This window comes from Hemitrygon akajei, chromosome 24 (assembly GCF_048418815.1).
Source record: "Hemitrygon akajei chromosome 24, sHemAka1.3, whole genome shotgun sequence".
Taxonomy (NCBI): domain Eukaryota; kingdom Metazoa; phylum Chordata; class Chondrichthyes; order Myliobatiformes; family Dasyatidae; genus Hemitrygon; species Hemitrygon akajei.
In genome coordinates this window covers 65351-83948 of record NC_133147.1, presented here as the reverse complement: position 1 = coordinate 83948, position 18598 = coordinate 65351, and the positions used below count along the sequence as shown (strand labels likewise).

General features: G+C 42.7%; 1 protein-coding gene across 1 annotated transcript in view; it reads right to left on the bottom strand.

The window, feature by feature from the left end:
- LOC140715535 (uncharacterized) overlaps nt 1–18598 on the bottom strand; it is a 105957-nt gene that overhangs the window by 70480 nt on the left and 16879 nt on the right. The gene's annotated exons all lie outside the window — the stretch shown is intronic.

Here is an 18598-nt window from a genome sequence, read left to right as displayed (position 1 = left end):
CCAAGACAAAGAAAATTTTAAGGTTATAAACAAGAGGTAGAAACTTCCTTTGATGTACCAAAGTGTTTGAGGAAATATCTAGTTCTAGCAATTACATCATTGGATGGAAATCAGGTTTGAGGACAGCTGGGTTGCTATTTCAGAAACATCTGAGGGTGGGGGAAGAAACTAAAACCAGTAGGACGCTATTTAAGTATGCAAGCCAGCAGAGCATCAAAAATAAATTCGTGCAAACTAGCAGACCATATTGTGGTTGGGGGGGGGGGGGGGGTACAAATTCTTGTTGCAGGACAACCTGTTAAAATTTCAAGATCGTGGTTAAAGTAAAATACATGTATGTATTTAAAATTGGATCAAAACCATGGCTGAAGTTGTGAACTTATACTAAGAGCTCTTACTTAAATGAGACATTTAGTTTTGATATGATTATTGAAATGTGGTTTCTGATGTGAAAGTATGGGATCAGACTCAGAAAATGACTGCTACTGATTTAGAAATAAGACCATGTGGTGGGTTTAGCAGAAATGAGTGATTAGAGTTAATAAGATGAGTAAAACCTTTTTACTAAAAGAATCACAAAATTTGTGATTAAACTACAAAAACAGCATGACAGACACAGTAAAAAAGTCTAAAAAGCAAATCTTTGCCTCTGGGTAGCAAACACCTCCTCTGCCACTGCCTCACTCTATAGATTTTGTGTCCATCTCCTGCATAAATAGATACAAATTAATGAATCCTTTGTTTATAATATCCACTTTATGCACTTACTTTGATCTTAAACATTGGAAAGTCTGCATATGTGGGAAATCCAGAGCAACATATATAAAATGCTGGAGGAACTCAGCAGGTCAAGGTTAGTCTTGTTTCAGGATGAGACCCTTCAGTACTGGAAAGGAAGGGGGGAGATTCAAGATTCAAAAACTTTATTGTCATTCTAACCGTACATCAGCTCTGCAGGGCAGAATGAGACAGCGTTTCCCAGGCGGAGTGCAATCATAACATAACAAACTCAACACTAAATAAACATAACAATAAATAGTAAAACACAACAGCCACATGTCAGTTAAAAACAAGTTATGAACCCCATTTCCAGAAAAATTGGGATATTTTCCAAAATGCAATAAAAACAAAAATCTGTGATATGTTAATTCATGTGAACCTTTATTTAACTGACAAAAGTACAAAGAAAAGATTTTCAATAGTTTACTGACCAACTTAATTGTATTAATTAGGCCTTTGACAAAGTTCCACATGGAAGGTTAGTTAAGAAGGTTCAGTCGTTAGGTATTAGTGCTGGAGTAATAAAATGGATTCAACAGTGGCTAGATGGGAGATGCCAGAGAGTAGTGGTGGATAATTGTTTATCGGGATGGAGGCCGGTGACTAGCGGGGTGCCTCAGGGATCTGTTTTGGGCCCAATGTTGTTTGTAATATACATAAATGATCTGGATGATGGGGTGGTAAATTGGATTAGTAAGTATGCTGATGATACTAAGGTAGGAGGTGTTGTGGATAATGAGGTGGGTTTTCAAAGCTTGCAGGGAGATTTATGCCGGTTAGAAGAATGGGCTGAACGTTGGCAGATGGAGTTTAATGCTGAGAAGTGTGAGGTTCTACATTTTGGCAGGAATAATCCAAATAGAACATACAGGGTAAATGGTAGGGCATTGAGGAATGCAGTGGAACAGAGAGATCTAGGAATAACAGTGCATAGTTCCCTGAAGGTGGAGTCTCATGTAGATAGGGTGGTGAAGAAGGCTTTTGGAACGCTGGCCTTTATAAATCAGAGCATTGAGTACAGAAGTTGGGATGTAATGTTAAAATTGTACAAGGCATTGGTAAGGCCAAATTTGGAATATTGTGTACAGTTCTGGTCACCGAATTATAGGAAAGATATCAATAAATTAGAGAGAGTGCAGAGACGATTTACTAGGATGTTACCAGGGTTTCAGCACTTAAGTTACAGAGAAAGGTTGAACAAGTTAGGTCTCTATTCATTGGAGCGTAGAAGGTTGAGGGGGGATTTGATCGAGGTATTTAAAATGTTGAGAGGGATAGATAGAGTTGACGTAAATAGGCTGTTTCCATTGAGAGTAGGGGAGATTCAAACGAGAGGACATGATTTGAGAGTTAGGGGGCAAAAGTTTAAGGGAAACACGAGGGGGTATTTCTTTACTCAGAGAGTGATAGCTGTGTGGAATGAGCTTCCTGTAGAAGTAGTAGAGGCCAGATCAGTTGTGTCATTTAAGGTAAAATTGGATAGGTATATGGATAGGAAAGGAGTGGAGGGTTATGGGCTGAGTGCGGGTAGGTGGGACTAGGTGAGATTAAGAGTTCGGCACGGACTAGGAGGGCCGGAATGGCCTGTTTCCGTGCTGTGATTGTTATATGGTTATATGGTTATTTTGTAAATATACACAAATTTAGAATTTGATGGCTACAACACACTCAACAAAAGTTGGGACAGAGGCATGTTTACCATTGTGTTACATCACCTTTCCTTTTAATTGTTTTGGAACTGAGGATACTAATTGCAGTAGATTTGTAATTGGGAAATTTTGTCCATTCTTGCCTGATATAAGACTTCAGCTGCTCAACAGTCCGTGGTCTCCGTTGTCTGATTCTCCTCTTCATGACGCGCCATACATTTTCAATAGGAGATAGATCTGGACTGGCAGCAGGCCAGTCAAGCACACGCACTCTGTGTCTACAAAGCCACGCTGTTGTAGCCCGTGCAGAATGTGGTCTGGCATTGTCCTGCTGAAATAAGCATGGATGTCCTGGGAAGAGACACTGCCTTGATGGCAACATATGTCTCTCTAAAATCCTAATAAAATGCCTCAGAGTCAATGGTACCTTCACATACATGCAACTCACCCATGCTGTGGGCACTGATGCACCCCCATACCATCACAGATGCTGGCTTTTGCACCTTTCGCTGATAACAATCAGGATGGTCGTTTTCATCTTTGGCATGGAGAACTCGACGCCCGTTTTTTCTGAAAACTAGCTGAAATGAGGACTCACCTAACAGCACACGGTTCCACAGTCTTTCGGTCCATCTGAGATGAGCTCGGGCCCAGAGAACTTGCCAGCGTTTCTGCATAGAGTTGATATATGGCTTCCTCCTTGCGTAATACAGTTTCAAGTTGCATTTCTGGATGCAGCGACGGACTGTGTTAAGTGACAATGGTTTTCCGAAGTACTCCTGAGCCCAGGTGGCTATAATTGTCACAGTAGCATGACGGTTTCTTAGGCAGTGCCACCTGAGGGCTCGAAGATCACGCGCAACAGTGGTTTCCGGCCTTGCCCTTTACGCACTGAGATGTCTCTGAATTCTCTGAATCTTTTCACAATATTATGTACTGTAGATGTTGAAAGACCTAAATTCTCTGCAATCTTGCGTTGGGAAATGTTCCTTTTGAACTGACTAACAATTCTCTCATGGATTTTGGCACAAAGGGGTGAGCCACGACCCATCCTTGCTTGCAAAGACTGAGCCTTTGATGGATGCTACTTTTATACCCAGTCATGATACCTCACCTGCTACCAATTAGCCTGCTTAATGTGGAGTCTTCCAAACTGGTGTTACTTGAATATTCTGTGCACTTTTTAATCTTATTTTAACTCTGTCCCAACTTTTGTTGAGTGTGTTGCAGCCATCAAATTCTAAATTTGTATATTTACAAAATACAATTAAGTTGGTCAGTAAAACTATTGAAAATCTTTTCTTTGTACTTTTGTCAGTTAAATAAGGGTTCACGTGAATTAACATATCACAGATTTTTGTTTTTATTGCATTTTGGAAAATATCCCAACTTTTCTGGAAATGGGGTTTGTATAAGTGTCCAAAGCAGAGTCAGGTAGAGCAGCTATTTAGCAGTCTGACTGCCTGTGAGAGGAAGCTGTTTAGTAGCCTTGTGGTTTTAGTTTTGATGCTCCTGTAACATTTACCTGATGGCAGAAGAACAAACAGTTCATGGAGAGGGTGTGAGGGGTCTTTAATGATGTACCGTGTCTTCTGGAGGCATCGACTCTGAAAGAGGTCTTGGACAGAAGGTAGGGAGACCCCAATAACCTTCTTTGCTCCCCTAACCACCCTCTGCAAGGCTTTTTTGTCGGCAGCACAGCAGTTGGAGTACCAGGTTGTGATGCAAATGTCAGCACACTCTCAACCACACCTCTGTAGAATGTAGTTAAGATGTTAGTGGGGAGTGATGCTTGTTTAAGCTTCCTCAGAAAGTGCAATCTCTGCTGGGCTCGTTTCACAATCCCAGTGGTGTTCCTGGACCAGGTGAGATTGTCCGAGATCTGCACCCCAAGGAACTTGATGTTTTCCACTCTTTCCACTGTGGAGCTGCTGATGCTGAGGGGTGTGTGCTCAGGCTGAGACCGTCTGAAATTGACGATCACGGCACTTCTACAACTTTCTTATATACAAGACTCCATGCATAAGCAAATCTATGTTACCCTCCACAATTACTACATTTTGGCCTAAAGCCTTCTCCACACGTTTTACTCCTCCACACAGATGCCAGAATAAAAAGGTGGAGGGGTGAGGGGAAGGTGATAGGTGAAACCAAGTGGGTGGGAAAGGTCAAGAGCTGGAGAAAAAGGAATCTGATAGAGGAGAGTGGATCATAGGAGAGGGGACTGATGAAATTTTAAGGGAATTGGCGGACATAAGAAATGATTCTCTGATTCTGGTAAATAGTGGGTTAAAATTAAGTGCCAGCTTGTGTGTGCTCTGTTCCATGAACAGTTGCAGAGATGGTCCTTGACCGAAAGAACTGCCTTCAGTTTAGATTAACGACTCAAAGCAATGATTGTGGGCTGTATTCTCACAGGCTGCATACATTATGCCTTATGATTTCACATCACTGATCTAAGTTCCCTCGTTTGTTTAGAGAAGACACACTGATAAGGCAAAAATCTATCTGTAATTAAAACCTTAATTTAGTAGACTCTCTTATCTAAGTAATTAAGTTTTGCTCTAACTGACTTGGCTGGAATATCTGTTCAACTAAATTATTCTTTGTTTCACCAGTTCTATAAATTGCCATGTTTCTGAGTGTTAGACAGAAAGCTCGTTGCAAGCTGCTGAGCAGAGAGGGAGATACACTGTCTTCCTGATGATTGGCTCCGAGTCTTCGCACCGGCTGAGTTCAACAAATAAACTGGTGAAAGGTTAAAGTAAAGACTTATGTGTGGTGTGGTTATTTGGTCCAGTAAATTTAAATTTACAGGGACTCAGATGGGAGGTGATAAGCAGGTGAGAAGAGGTAAGAGGCTGGAGGGGGGAATAGAAGAACTGGATAGGGGAGGGAGAAATTAATATTCATACTATCAATTTGGAGGTTATCCAGGCAGATATTCTAAAGTGTTGCTCTATTCTGGATAGGTCCCATTGGCATTGTCTTCTGCACTTTCTGTAGAGCCTCTGTATATGATTTGCCCATTTCCACCTGAACACACTGCACTTCTACAACTTTCTTAAGTACAGGACCCCATGCATAAGCAAATCTATGTTACCCTCCACAATTACTACATTTTGGCCTAAAGCCTTCTCCACACGTCGTTTTACTCCTCCACACAGCTGCTACATGACTGAACTTCTGGCACTGAAAACATCTGAATGAGCAGCACATAGATTTGAACCATATAACTCATATCACTTAAATTAACCCTATCCAGCAACTTTTTCCCATCAAATGCAATCAACACTGATAAGCTATCTGTTCTTACATGGCCATGAAACCATTTTAAACGTTTAGCATCCATAATTTTGCCCCCCAACTAATTTATTTTTAACTTGGTCAATGGATAGGTCTAGAGCTACTCACGTGATTATTCCTCAAAGCCACTGCCACTCAATGATTACTTGGTGTTACCTTGCTTCCTCCCACAGCTTTTAACCCCTAAGCTTTCTCACATTGTTCACTATCTTTACAAAATGCTAATACTGTCTTGTTTCTTAAAGTTTTTGCATCCACAATATCTCTTTCTGTTTCTCTCTTCATCGCTTCATTCCCCACTCACCTATCTATCACCTTCTAGCTTCTGTTCCTCCCCCACCTTTTTATTCTGGCATCTTTCCCCTTCCTTTCCAGTCCTGAAGAAGGGTCTCAGCTTGAAAAGTTGACTGTTTATTCCTGTCCTTACATGCTGCCTGACCTGCTGAGTTCCTCTAGTATTTTGTGCATGTTGCTCTGGATTTCCAGCATCTGTAGAATTTATTGCGTTTAGGATCTGCAGAATTTCTTGTGTTTTAAATGTCTCCCTTCCTTCTTTGGCATTCATTTCAAAAGGACTAGAATACAAAAAGCAAGGATGTAATATTGAGGCTTTATAAAACATTAGTGAGGTCTCACTTGGAGTATTGTGAAAAGTTTTGGGCCCCTTATCTCAGAAAGGATGTGCTGATATTGGAGAGTATTCAAAGGGGGTTCAAGAAAACGATTCTGGGATTGAAAAGCTTGTAATATGAGGAGCGTTTGATGGCTCTAGGCCTCTACTCAAATTCAGAAGAATGAGGGGTGTCCTCAAAATATATTCAATGTTGAAAGGTGTCAATAATGTAGATGTAAAGAGGGTGTTTCCTATTGTGGGAGAGTCTAAGACCAGAGGAGACAGCCTCAGAATAGAGAGGTATCCTTTTAGAATGGAGAAGAGGAGAGATTTCTTTCACCAGAGAGTGATGAATCTGTGGAATTTATTGCCACAGGTGGCCATGAAGACCAAGTCATTTGGTATAGTTAAGACAGAGATTGATAAATTCTTGATTAGTCATGGCATGAAGGGATATGGGGAGAAGGCAAGAGATTGGGTTTGAGAGGGAAAATGGATCAGCCATGATGAAAAGGCAGAGCAGGCTCGATGAGCCAAATGGCTTAATTCTGCTCATATGTCTTACATTCTTATATTTAAATCCTGTCTGTTGCCTTCAACTCTAATATTTTTAAAAGATTATAGTTGTCACATGTGCAACGAAACGTGTAGTGGAATGACTTGTTTCCCTTTTTAATTTAAATCCTGTCTATCATTGCAATTGTCAATTCGCCGCTGCTATCTCCGTTTCTCAGAAACCTGCCATTTGCCTTCCTCCAAACAACTATCACTCATCCCACCTCCATCTTACTTGGTCACTTGCTGCCATCTCTACCCCGCCCGATCCTCAGCAGTTCTTCCAGTATCAGGAACCCCTCCCCCTCCAGCTCCGGCGCGTTGCCAAGGAACGATGATAAGGGTCTCGGCCCGAAACGTTGACATTGCTTCTCCCTATAGATGCTGCCTAGCCTGCTGTGTTCCACCAGCATTCTGTGTGTGTTATTTGAATTTCCAGCATCTGCAGATTTCCTCGTGTTGACGCAATCACAATGCGTCAGGTGTTTGGGAGGCCGTAGTCCAAGAGGAGGGGCAAGGTGAGCTGTCAATCAGGAGCTGCTGGGAATCCTATGAATATTGTAAATAAATTACTGGCGTTCTTTAAATAGGTTCCTCTTAGGGAGATGTTTCCATGCAAAATCCTTAACTCGGGAAGGAAATCGAAATTGTAACCATGCAAGGATTATTTCTTTTTTTTCTCTAATTTTGTTTCCTTGTATAATGTTAAGTTTGTTTGATCCATCTAAGTGCGTGCTGATTTGGAAAGGTCGAGTAGCGACCCAGAGCGTATTGCTACAGCGGGGCTCGAGTTCGGAGAACGACCCGGTGCTTGGACAATTTACACGCTGGGCCTCACTGGAGACCAGAGGTCGAACTGGTTCTGCTCGGCGACGTTTAACTCGCTGAGGCTGCATCGTGCTCTGGCTGCTCTGGGTCGAGTGTCTGCGAGCTTCGCGGCATGTAATGGAATGAGACAGACTATGGATCCACTCCGGCTGTTTCCAGCTTCAATTTTATTCTGAATGCTGTTGCTTGCTTTTCTGTTTGCGTGATCTGATCCGATTTTTTTTCTGTCAGCGCATTGGGTGTTGGTCTTTTTTAAAAAATTGGGTTCTTCCAGGTTTCTTCTTTTGTGGCTGCCTGTAAGCAGACAAATCTCAAGGTTGTAAAATTAATACATACCTTGGTAATAAAATGTACTTTGAACTTTTGAAATTGATGTTATTTATATTTATACTGCTGCAAGTAAGTTTTTTTTAGCATTAGCAACAGACCAATCAATTTGAAGAGAGCAAGCTTCGCAGGTCAGGGGAGGAGTGCGCAGATGCAGTAGCTCATCATTGCGCAAGGACACTGAGAAAGCTCTGAAATAAAATTTCTAGCAGGGCGGTCATCGGAGTAGTGTAAGTCAGAGTAGTAGGGCTTTGGCTCATCGGAGCTTCAGCAGAGACGGGCCTAGGCGAGGTAGGTTACCTCCCCCCCCCCCCCCCCAACAAGAATAATAGGTATGACTGTGAGGCAAGTGTTCTGTTCTGAGTGTCAGATGTGGGATGTTTGGGAGATTTCTGGTCACATCTGTGCCAAGTGCGTTGAGCTACTGCTCCTTAGAGACCAAGTTAGGGAACTGGAGCTGCAGCTCAATGACCTTTGGCTTGTTAGGGAGAGTGAGGAGGTGATAGACAGGAGCTACAGAGAGGTAGTCACCCCGGGGCCACAGGAAACAGATAAGTGGGTGACCATCAGGAGAAGTCAAGTCAAGTCACTTTTTATTGTCATTTCGACCATAACTGCTGGTACAATACACAGTAAAAATGAGACAACGTTTTTCAGGACCATGGTGCTACATGAAACTACAGAAACTACACTGAACTACATAAAACACCACAAAAAAAAACTACACTGGACTACAGACCTACCCAGGACTGCATAAAGTGCATAAAACAGTGCAGGCATTGCAATAAATAATAAACAAGACAACAGGCACAGCAGAGGGCAGTAATTTGGTGTCAGTCCAGGCTCTGGGTATTGAGGAGTCTAATAGCTTGGAGGAAGAAAACTGTTATATAGTCTGGTCATGAGAGCCCAAATGCTTCAGTGCCTTTTCCCAGATGGCAGGAAGAAGAAGAGTCTGTATGAGGGGTGTGTGGGGTCCTTCATAATGCTGTTTGCTTTGTGGATGCAGTGTATAGTGTAAATGTCCATAATGCGGGAAGAGAGACCCCAATGATCTCAGCTGACCTCACTATCCACTGCAGGGTCTTGCAATCTGAGATGGTGCAATTTCTGAAACAGGCAGTGATGCAGCTACTCAGGATACTCTCAATACAACCCCTGTAGAATGTGATGAGGATTGGGGGTGGGGGGGGGGGGTGGGAGATGGACTTTCCTCAGCCTTCACAGAAAGTAGAGATGCTGCTGGGCTTTCTTTGCTATGGAGCTGGTGTTGAGGGACCAGGTGAGATTCTCTGCCAGGCGAACACCAAGAAATTTGGTACTCTTAATGATCTCTACCCAGGAGCTGTCAATGTTCAGTGGAGAGTGGTCGCTTCGTGCCCTCCTGAAGGAAGGGAAGGTAGTGGAGAGCACCCCTGTGGCTATTCCAGTTAACAGTAAGTACTCCATTTTGAGTGCTGTTGGGGAGGGAGGGGTGGTGACCTACCTGGGAGAAACAACAGTGACCGTGCCTCTGGTACTGAGTCTGGCCCTGTGGCTCAGAAGGGTAGGGAAGAAGATGGCAGCGGTAATAGGAAACTCTATAGTTAGGGGGACAGATAGGTGATTCTGTGGGTTCGAAAAAGAAACAACGATGTTAGTTTGTGATGTTTCTGAGTGTGTCCACAATATGCTGAAATGGGAGGATGAGCAGCCAAGGGTCGTGGTACATATTAGTACCAACGACATAGGTAGAAAAAGGGTGGAGGTCTTGAAAGCAGAATACAGGGTTAGGGTTAGGGTTCAGGGAAGGAAGCTGAGAAGCAGGACCTCAAAGGTAGTAATCTCGGGATTACTGCTTGGGCCATGCAACAGTGAGTATAGGAATAGAATGAGTTGGAGGATAAATGCATGGCTGAAGGATTAGAGCAGGGGGCAGGGATTCAGACTTCTGGATCATTGGGACCTCTTCTGGGGCAGGTGTGACCTGTATAAAAAGGACAGGCTGTACTTGAATCAGAGGGGGACCAATATCCTGGTGGGGAGGTTTGCTAATGCTATTGGGGAGGGTTTAAAGTAAATTTTCAAAGGGGTGTGAACTGAAGTGAAGAGGCAGAGGTCAGGGAGGTTGGAGCGCAAGAAGAGACAGCTTGTAGGGAGTTTGTGAGCAAGGATTAGCAGACGTTAGAGCAAAGATGCACTCAGCCTGATGGTTTGAGATCTGTCTATTTTAATGCAAGGAGTATCATAACAAGGTGGATGAACTTAAGAGTGTGGATCAATACGTGGAACTATGACGTTGTGGTCATTATAGAGACTTGGATGTCTCAGGAGCAGGAATGGCTGCTGTGTGCCAGGCTTTAGATGTTTGGAAAAGAACAGAGAGGGGGGCCGTGGCATTGTTAATTAGGGATAGTGTCACGGCTGCAGAAAAGGAGGAAGTCATGGAGGGATGGTCTAATGAGTCAGTTTGGGTAGAAGTCAGAAACAGGAAAGCGGCAATAACTACTGGGTGTTTTTTATAGCCTCCCAATGATAACAGAGATATCGAGGAGCAGATAGAGAGGTAGATTCTGGAAGGATACGATAAAAATAGGGTTGTTGTGATGGGAGATTTTAACTTTCCTAATATTGATTGGCATCTCCTTAGCACAAGGGGTTTAAATGGGGTGGAGTTTGTTAGGTGTGTTCAGGAAGGTTTCCTGACATAATATGTAGATAAGCCAACTAGAGGAGAGACTGTACTTGATCTGGTACTGCTCAGGTGTCGGATCTCTTGGTGGGAGAGCATTTTGGAGGTAGTGACCACAATTCTATCTCCTTCACCATAGCACTGGAGAGGGATAGGAGCAGACAATTTGGGAAAACATTTAATTGGGGTAGGGGGAAATATAATATTTTTAAGCAGGAACTTGGGAACAGATGTTCTCAGGGAAATGCACAGCAGAAATGTGGCAAATGTTCAGGGACATCTGCATGGAGTTCTGCATAGGAATGTTCCATTGAGGCAGGGATAGGATGGTAGGGTTAAAGAACCATGGTGTATGAAGGATATAGAAAATCTAGTTAAGAAGAAAAGAAAAGCTTATGAGAGGTTCAAGAAACTAGGTACTGTTAGAGTTCTAGAAAATTACAAGGTTGCTAGGAAGGAGCTTAAGAATGGAATTAGGAGAGCCAGAAGGGGCCATGAGAAGGCCTTGGTGAGCAGGATTAAGGAAACCCCCAAGGCATTCTACAATATGTGAAGAGCAAGAAGATGACCCTGATGAGAATAGGACCAATCAGGTGTGATAGTGGAAACATGTGCATGGAATCGGAGGAGGTAGTGGAGGTACTTAATGAATACTTTGCTTCAGTATTCACTGGGGAGAAAGACCTTGGCAATTGTGGGGATGACTTACAGTGGACTGAAACACTTGAGCATGTAGACATTAAGAAAGAGGATGTGCTGGAGCTTTTGAAAAGTATTAAGTTAGATAAGTCACCAGGACCAGATGAGATGTACCCCAGGCTACTGTGGGAAGTGAGGGAGGAGATTGCTGAGGCTTTTGTGATGATCTTTGTGTTATCAATAAGGATGGGAGAAGTACCAGAGGATTGGAGGATTGCAAATGTTGTTCCCTTGTTCAAGAAAGGAAGTAGAGATAATCCAGGAAATTATAGACCAGTGAGTCTGACTTCAGTGGTGGGAAAATTGTTGGAGAAGATCCTGAGAGGCAGGGTTTATGAGCATTTGAAGAGTCATAATCTGATTAGTCAGCATGGCTTTGTCAAGGGCAGGTCATGGCTTATGAACCTGATTGAATTCTTTGAGGATGTAACAAAACACATTGATGAAAGTAGAGCAGTGGATATAGTGTATATAGATTTCAGTAAGGCATTTGATAAGGTTCCTCATGCAAGGCTCCTTCAGAAAGTAAGAAGGCATGGGATCCAAGGAGACCTTGCTTTGTGGATCTAGAATTGGCTTGCCCACAGAAGGCAAAGGGAGGTTGTAGATGATTTGTATTCTGCATGGTGGTTGGTGACCAGTGGTATTCCGCAGGGATCTGTTCTGGCACCCCTCCTCTTTGTAATTATTTTTTATAAATGACCTGGATGAAGAAGTAGAAGGGTGGGTTAGTGAGTTTGCTGATGACACAAAGGTTGGGGGTTTGCCAGAGGTTACAGCAGGATATTGATAGGATGCAGAACTGGGTTGAGAAATGGCATATGGACTTCAACCCAGATAAGCGTGGTGGTTCATTTTGGTAGGTCATATTTGAAGACAGAATATAATATTAATGGTATGACTCCTGGCAGTGTGGAGGATCTGAGAGATCTTGGTGTCCATGTCCATAGGACACTCAAAGTTGCTGTGCAGGGTGACAGTGTTGTAAAGAAGGTGTATGGTGTATTGACATTCATCAACCATGGGACTGAGTTCAAGAGCCAAGAGGTAATGTTACAGCTATAAAAGACCTTGGTCAGACCCCAGTTGGAGTACTGTTTTCAGTTCCGGTCACCTCACTACAGGAAGGATGTGGAGAGAGTGCAGAGGAGATTTACAAGGATATTGCCTGGTTTGGAGGGCGTACCTTATGAGAATAGGTTGAGTGAATATGGCCTTTTCTCCTTGAAGCAATGGAGGATGATAGGTGACCTAATTGAAGTGTATAAGATGATGAGAGGCATTGATCGTGTGAATAGCCAGAAAGGCTTTTTCCTAGGCTGAAATGGCTAACACGAGGGAGCATAGTTTTAAGGTGCTTTGAAATAGGTACCGAGGGGATGTCAGGGATAAGTTTTTCACAGAGAGTGGTGGGTGCGTGGAACACACTGCCGGTGGCGGAAGTGGATACAATAGGGCCTTTTAAGAGCCTCTTAGATAGGTACATGGAGCTTAGAAAAGTAGAGGGCTATGCACTAGGGAAATTCTAGGCAGTTTCTAGGGTAGGATACATGGTTGCCACAACATCATGGGCTGAAATGCCTGTAATGTGCTGTAGATTTCTATGTTCTCTGTTGTTATTATACACTCAACTTTGACTTTATAAAAACAATATACAAGAACAGAAATTAGAATGAATGATGCAGCTAGTAATATGGGCCCCATGACAGTAGCCAGGATGTGGGATATAAATTTCAATGGGAAATAGTGAAGGAGAATGGAGGAAAAAGGAGAAAAAATTTAATGATAGGATATATGAACATTTGGAAGCTCATGGCCTAGTTAGGGACAGCAAGCATGGTTTTGTCAGGGCAGGTTGTCTTACCAAATTGATTGAGTTTTTTGACAAGGTAATGAAACTGATTGATAAGGGTAGGGCAGTGGATGGTGTCCACATGGATTGATGAGAAGCCCCGTGAGCCTGATAAACGGTAAGAGTGGACATTAGAGTGCTGGAAAATGACACTGGAGAGGTGGTATGGGTGAAAGAAGGAATGGTGAACAAACCGAATAAGAATTTTGCCAGCAGGGGGCAGAAGTGAGTGAAGTCACTATTACTAAGGAGAATGTGCTTAGGAAGCTGAAATGTGGAAGGTAGATAAGTCACCTGGACCAGATGTGCAGCACCCTAGGTCTGTGAATGAGGCAGCTGAACAGATTGGAGAAGCTTTAGTAGTGATCATTCAAGATCAGTAGATTCTGGAAAGGTTCTGAAGGACTGGAATACTGTCATTCATTATAAGAGAAGGAGGTAAAAGGAGGAAATAGGAGTTATAGAAAAGTGCAGCACAGAAACAGACTCTTTGGTCCAGCTAGTCTGTACTGTACCACTTAAACTGCCTACTTCCATCAACCTGCACCAGTCCACAACTCTCCATACTTTTACCATCCATAAATGTTAAAATTGAGGTCACATACACCATTTGTTCTTGCAGTTTGTTCCACATTCTCATGACCGTCTTTGTTAAGAATTTTACCTTCATTTTCCCTTTAAAGTTTCCATCTTTCACCCTTAACCCATTGTCAAGTATTTCTTCATTCAGTCTTACAAAAACACAATACCAACAGTGAGTGGATCTTTATCAAGCATCTTTATTCTATACTACTTGCAAGGGGCAAGCTCACCTCCATTCCCACCAGGGATGGGAGGGGCTTCTGACACACCATTTACAAAGTGTTCCTTTTATATGGAGTTGAGGTTACTATTTCCAGCAAGCTCAGTCTTTTGCTGTAATCTGTCATCTGCAGTTGACTTTGGCTTTGCTACTTCCTATTTCTTGCAAATATTCAGCACATTGGGTGTTTGCTGTCATATATTCTTTTAGTAAGTACATTTCTTATAGTCTCTTCTTGCTACTTTAGTCAAATACATATATTGCAACATGTTAACTTAGCACTCTGGAAATTGCACAACATTTTTTTCCACATGAAATGGATACAAAAAATACAATGTTCAATACATATTTCCATAGATCTGTAGGATCAAACATTTCACGCTCTTCTACTCTCCTGAGTGCTGTGTGATACCAAGTTTCTCCCCAGTCACTATGTCAATAGGTCATCTTCTGTCTATCCAAATCAGGACCATGAACGCTTGAAAAAACTGGCCACAACCTTGTCACTAGTGCAGAGGAGTGCTTCCCCATCTGCTGTTTGCACTGATGCAAAGCTTCCACCAGGTCATCTCAGTAAGTCCCTGCAGCTTCTAAGGTAGCCTCTCATAATCATCCAGTATTCCCTGGCCCTATGCCTGTTCCTCCAGCAGGGCTAACTGTAACACTGAAGTTAGAAACAGAGTGTTAACTTCTGTTTCTCTGCTGCATCTAAACTTATGAATAATCTTGTGCAGCTGAATGCACTGGAAAAGTTCCCAAGGATGGTCTCCCAGCCCGTACTTCTGGGTACTTGCAGCTATAGTACTCAATTGGGCCACATCAAAAGGGGTAGAATACCATGTCACAATTGGACCCTGGACTCTGGTGTGTCCTGAACACTCTGCTACCAAGAGTACCATTAGGGCAGTGTGTGTTGAAGGTACCACACCTTCTTGGAAAGATTCACAGGGAGACAGGAGGATTCCCCAATCATCTTCACTATTATAGTGTCTCACTTCATCCGCTAAATCACCCCAATCTACATCACCATCATCGTCAGTCCTCATACCAAATGCAAACATCACTCCTCTCTGAGCTGAGAATTGATGTTACAGCTTTTTGATCTGTTTTAAATACTTGGTGTGATCGGCACTGCCTTTTTTCCTCAGCTGCTAATTTCTGCATGATATTCATAAGTGTCTGTAAATCAATAGACAATAGGTGCAGAAGTAGACCATTCGGCCCTTCGAGCCTGCACCGCCATTTTGAGATCATGGCTGATCAATTCCTATCAATACCCGGTTCCTGCCTTTTCCCCATATCCCTTGATTCCCCTATCCATAAGATACCTATCTAGCTCCTTCTTGAAAGCATCCAGAGAATTGGCCTCCACTACCTTCCGAGGCAGTGCATTCCAGACCCCCACAACTCTCTGGGAGAAGAAGTTTTTCCTTAACTCTGTCCTAAATGACCTACCCCTTATTCTCAAACCATGCCCTCTGGTACTGGACTCTCCCAGCATCTGGAACATATTTCCTGCCTCTATCTTGTCCAATCCCTTAATAATCTTATATGTTTCAATCAGATCCCCTCTCAATCTCCTTAATTCCAGTGTGTACAAGCCCAGTCTCTCTAACCTCTCTGCATAAGACAGTCCAGACATCCCAGGAATTAACCTTGTGAATCTACGCTGCACTTCCTCAACAGCCAGGATGTCCTTCCTTAACCCTGGAGACCAAAACTGTACACAATACTCCAGGTATGGTCTCACCAGGGCTCTGTACAAATGCAAGAGGATTTCCTTGCTCTTGTACTCAATTCCCTTTGTAATAAAGGCCAACATTCCATTAGCCTTCTTCGCTGCCTGATGAACAAGGACTCCGAGATCTGATGACACTGATGAACAAGGACTCCGAGATCTCTTTGTATTACTCCCTTACCCGACTCTAATCCTGACCCTGTCTTTTCCATTTCTCTAATTCTGAATTTGCCTCATCAGTTTTCTCCTTTTCTCTTGTTACATGTTCACGCTGACCCTGAAACTGACTTGTGGATCAAATTCGCCTGACCCTGCTTCTTCAGAATGACATTTTCTTTCCACTTTCACTCCAGCTCTTTTCTCTCTCTAATTCTACCCTACACTTGCAGTTTCTATTTTTCTCTCTTCACTTCAATTAGACCTTCCAGCTGGTATCCCATATAACAGCTTTTCTTTTTAAATGTCTTATGATTTCTTTTCACATTTTTTTCCTGACCCTCCACTCTTAACCTTTCCTATCCACTCCTCATAGTTGGACATTTCCTTAATATATAACTATGAAAGTAATCACTCCAAACCTCTGAAACCCCTGGGTTCCTCTAGACCTTTCTTTTCCCCATTTTATTATCCTAACTTAGTGGGTGGTTCAAATTGAAACTAGGGTCCAGACCTTGATTCTTCTCTTCGAGCACACCCTGGGTCGCCAAGTATGTTGTCTATTCATCAAGTGAACTTGGTTTGGAAACTCACTCTGCAACTCTTAATTAAACAAAGCTCGCACTTTATTGTTTCTGCACAAACAATGAAGTAACTATTTTGATTCCAGGCTAACACCTTAAAACATGAATTTTACTGTTCCATCTGACCCAATACTCATTCCACTTCTCCAGGAGATCTCCTGTTGGCCAAATGATCGATACTTTCTTCTCCTAGTCCCTGGGATAGGGCTTTTTCCTTGTGATAATTAGTCTCTGGAATTATTGCCCCTTTGCATTTGCAGCTTCTAACTTTTTAAACTCTTTCTCTCAAGTGATGCAGCTCATTCTTGTTGTCTCAAGGCCAATCGTCTGACCTATAAGAGTTTCCCATTGGATATAGTCCAAGGGCTACACAACTTCATGCTGAAAGTGACTTTTTTTTGTTCTCTTCAACTGCAGTTCAATGCAGACAAACTGGTCACTCAGACACTGGGCTGAGATAACGAGATTACTTCTGCAACCCTGCCATTGTACACAATACACAGCTTATCCGAGAATGATTTCAGGCTTAGAATGTGAATATCAGAAACTTCTTGTGTCCATGTTCAATTGCTCTGATTAGGTTATCCAGAGCAAGAATAAGTTAATCAAACAGTTCACAAAATAGAGGTTACAGAGAAGCTTAACAAAATGGCAGCCTCCATTCTTTTGACCTCATTGGAAGAACAAAGACAATTGGTTTGGCCGCTTCCACTGTCCTTGACCCATTCAAGTTTGATGTTTTCTTCCATATTTAAATTCTTTCAAGGGCAACAGTGGTGTATTCGAACAACCCAGAAGTTTGATACACAGCCCTTTCAAAGCAGGGATAATTACACATAATGTTGCCATGAGGAGGGAGCATAGAAGTTAACTACCAATCTCATTCCTCCTCAGCTTAGTGATTTGATGAACAAAGAATATGTCAGAGATGACAGCAGTCAGCTTGTCTTCTTGTCTGCAGAAAGTCATGGAGAAAATTCAAAGGAAAACCCTTCACCCAGAGTGGTGACTGGATCCCATCACCACAGGGAGCGTGATTGGTCAACAGCAAGGTTGGATTTAAAAGGACTGTCATGGGACAGAAACACTGGTAGGGACCAGCTGGGCTGAGGTGATTCCCAACTCTACACTGGGTGTGTTATAGATTCACTAAGTACCTGAGACAGAATTTAAATTAGAACCAATTTATTAGTCACAGATCCAGAATATTAAACTCCAGTCCCGTTAAAGGTGAACATCAGCAGAAGAAACTCCTCCCACGCCCAGTGACAGGGTGCAGAACTGGGTCTGATGAACAGCAGCAACATTTGCTGAGTTCTGCACACCAACAATCACTTCTGAACTTAACTCTAGATGCAGCAACTGTGAAGGTTAAAAATCCAGCATACATCTTATTTAAACTGTTTACCCAGAGATGACAAGGTTGGATGACCAAGTGAGACTCTTTCCACAATCTGAGCAGGTGAACAGCCTCTCCCCAGTGTGAACTGACTGGTGTGTCTGTAGGTTGGGCGACCAAGTGAACCCTTTCCCACAGTATGAGCAGGTGAATGGCCTCTTTTCAGTGTGAATTCACTGGTGAGTCTGCAGGTGGGATGAGTGAGTGAATCCTTTCCCACAGTTCTCTATCAATTTATCAAGTCAGATCCCAGATGTAGTGAATCCCTCGTACAGTGAATATAGTTGAAGAACTGATCTCCAGTGAACAAATGCTGGTGTGTTCTCAGCACCCCGGTTCCAGTGGATTTCTCTGAATTACAACAGAAAACTTCATTTCAGGGACAAAGCATGCTTCCAGCTGAAGAATACTTCTTCATCACCAAAGATCGACAACTGCAAATGATAAGCACATTATAGGCAGATAAGAACAAACGAGGTTCTTATGGAGAAGGAGAAATGCAAGAGAACGCTACAAAAGGACATCAGGAGGGTTAAAAGAACCCTAACCCTAAAGAAGGCATGATGTTGTCTGAGCAGACAAGGTGAAGGAGAATCCTCAGGAATTCTACAGACATGTTAACAGCAAAAGGATTGCAAG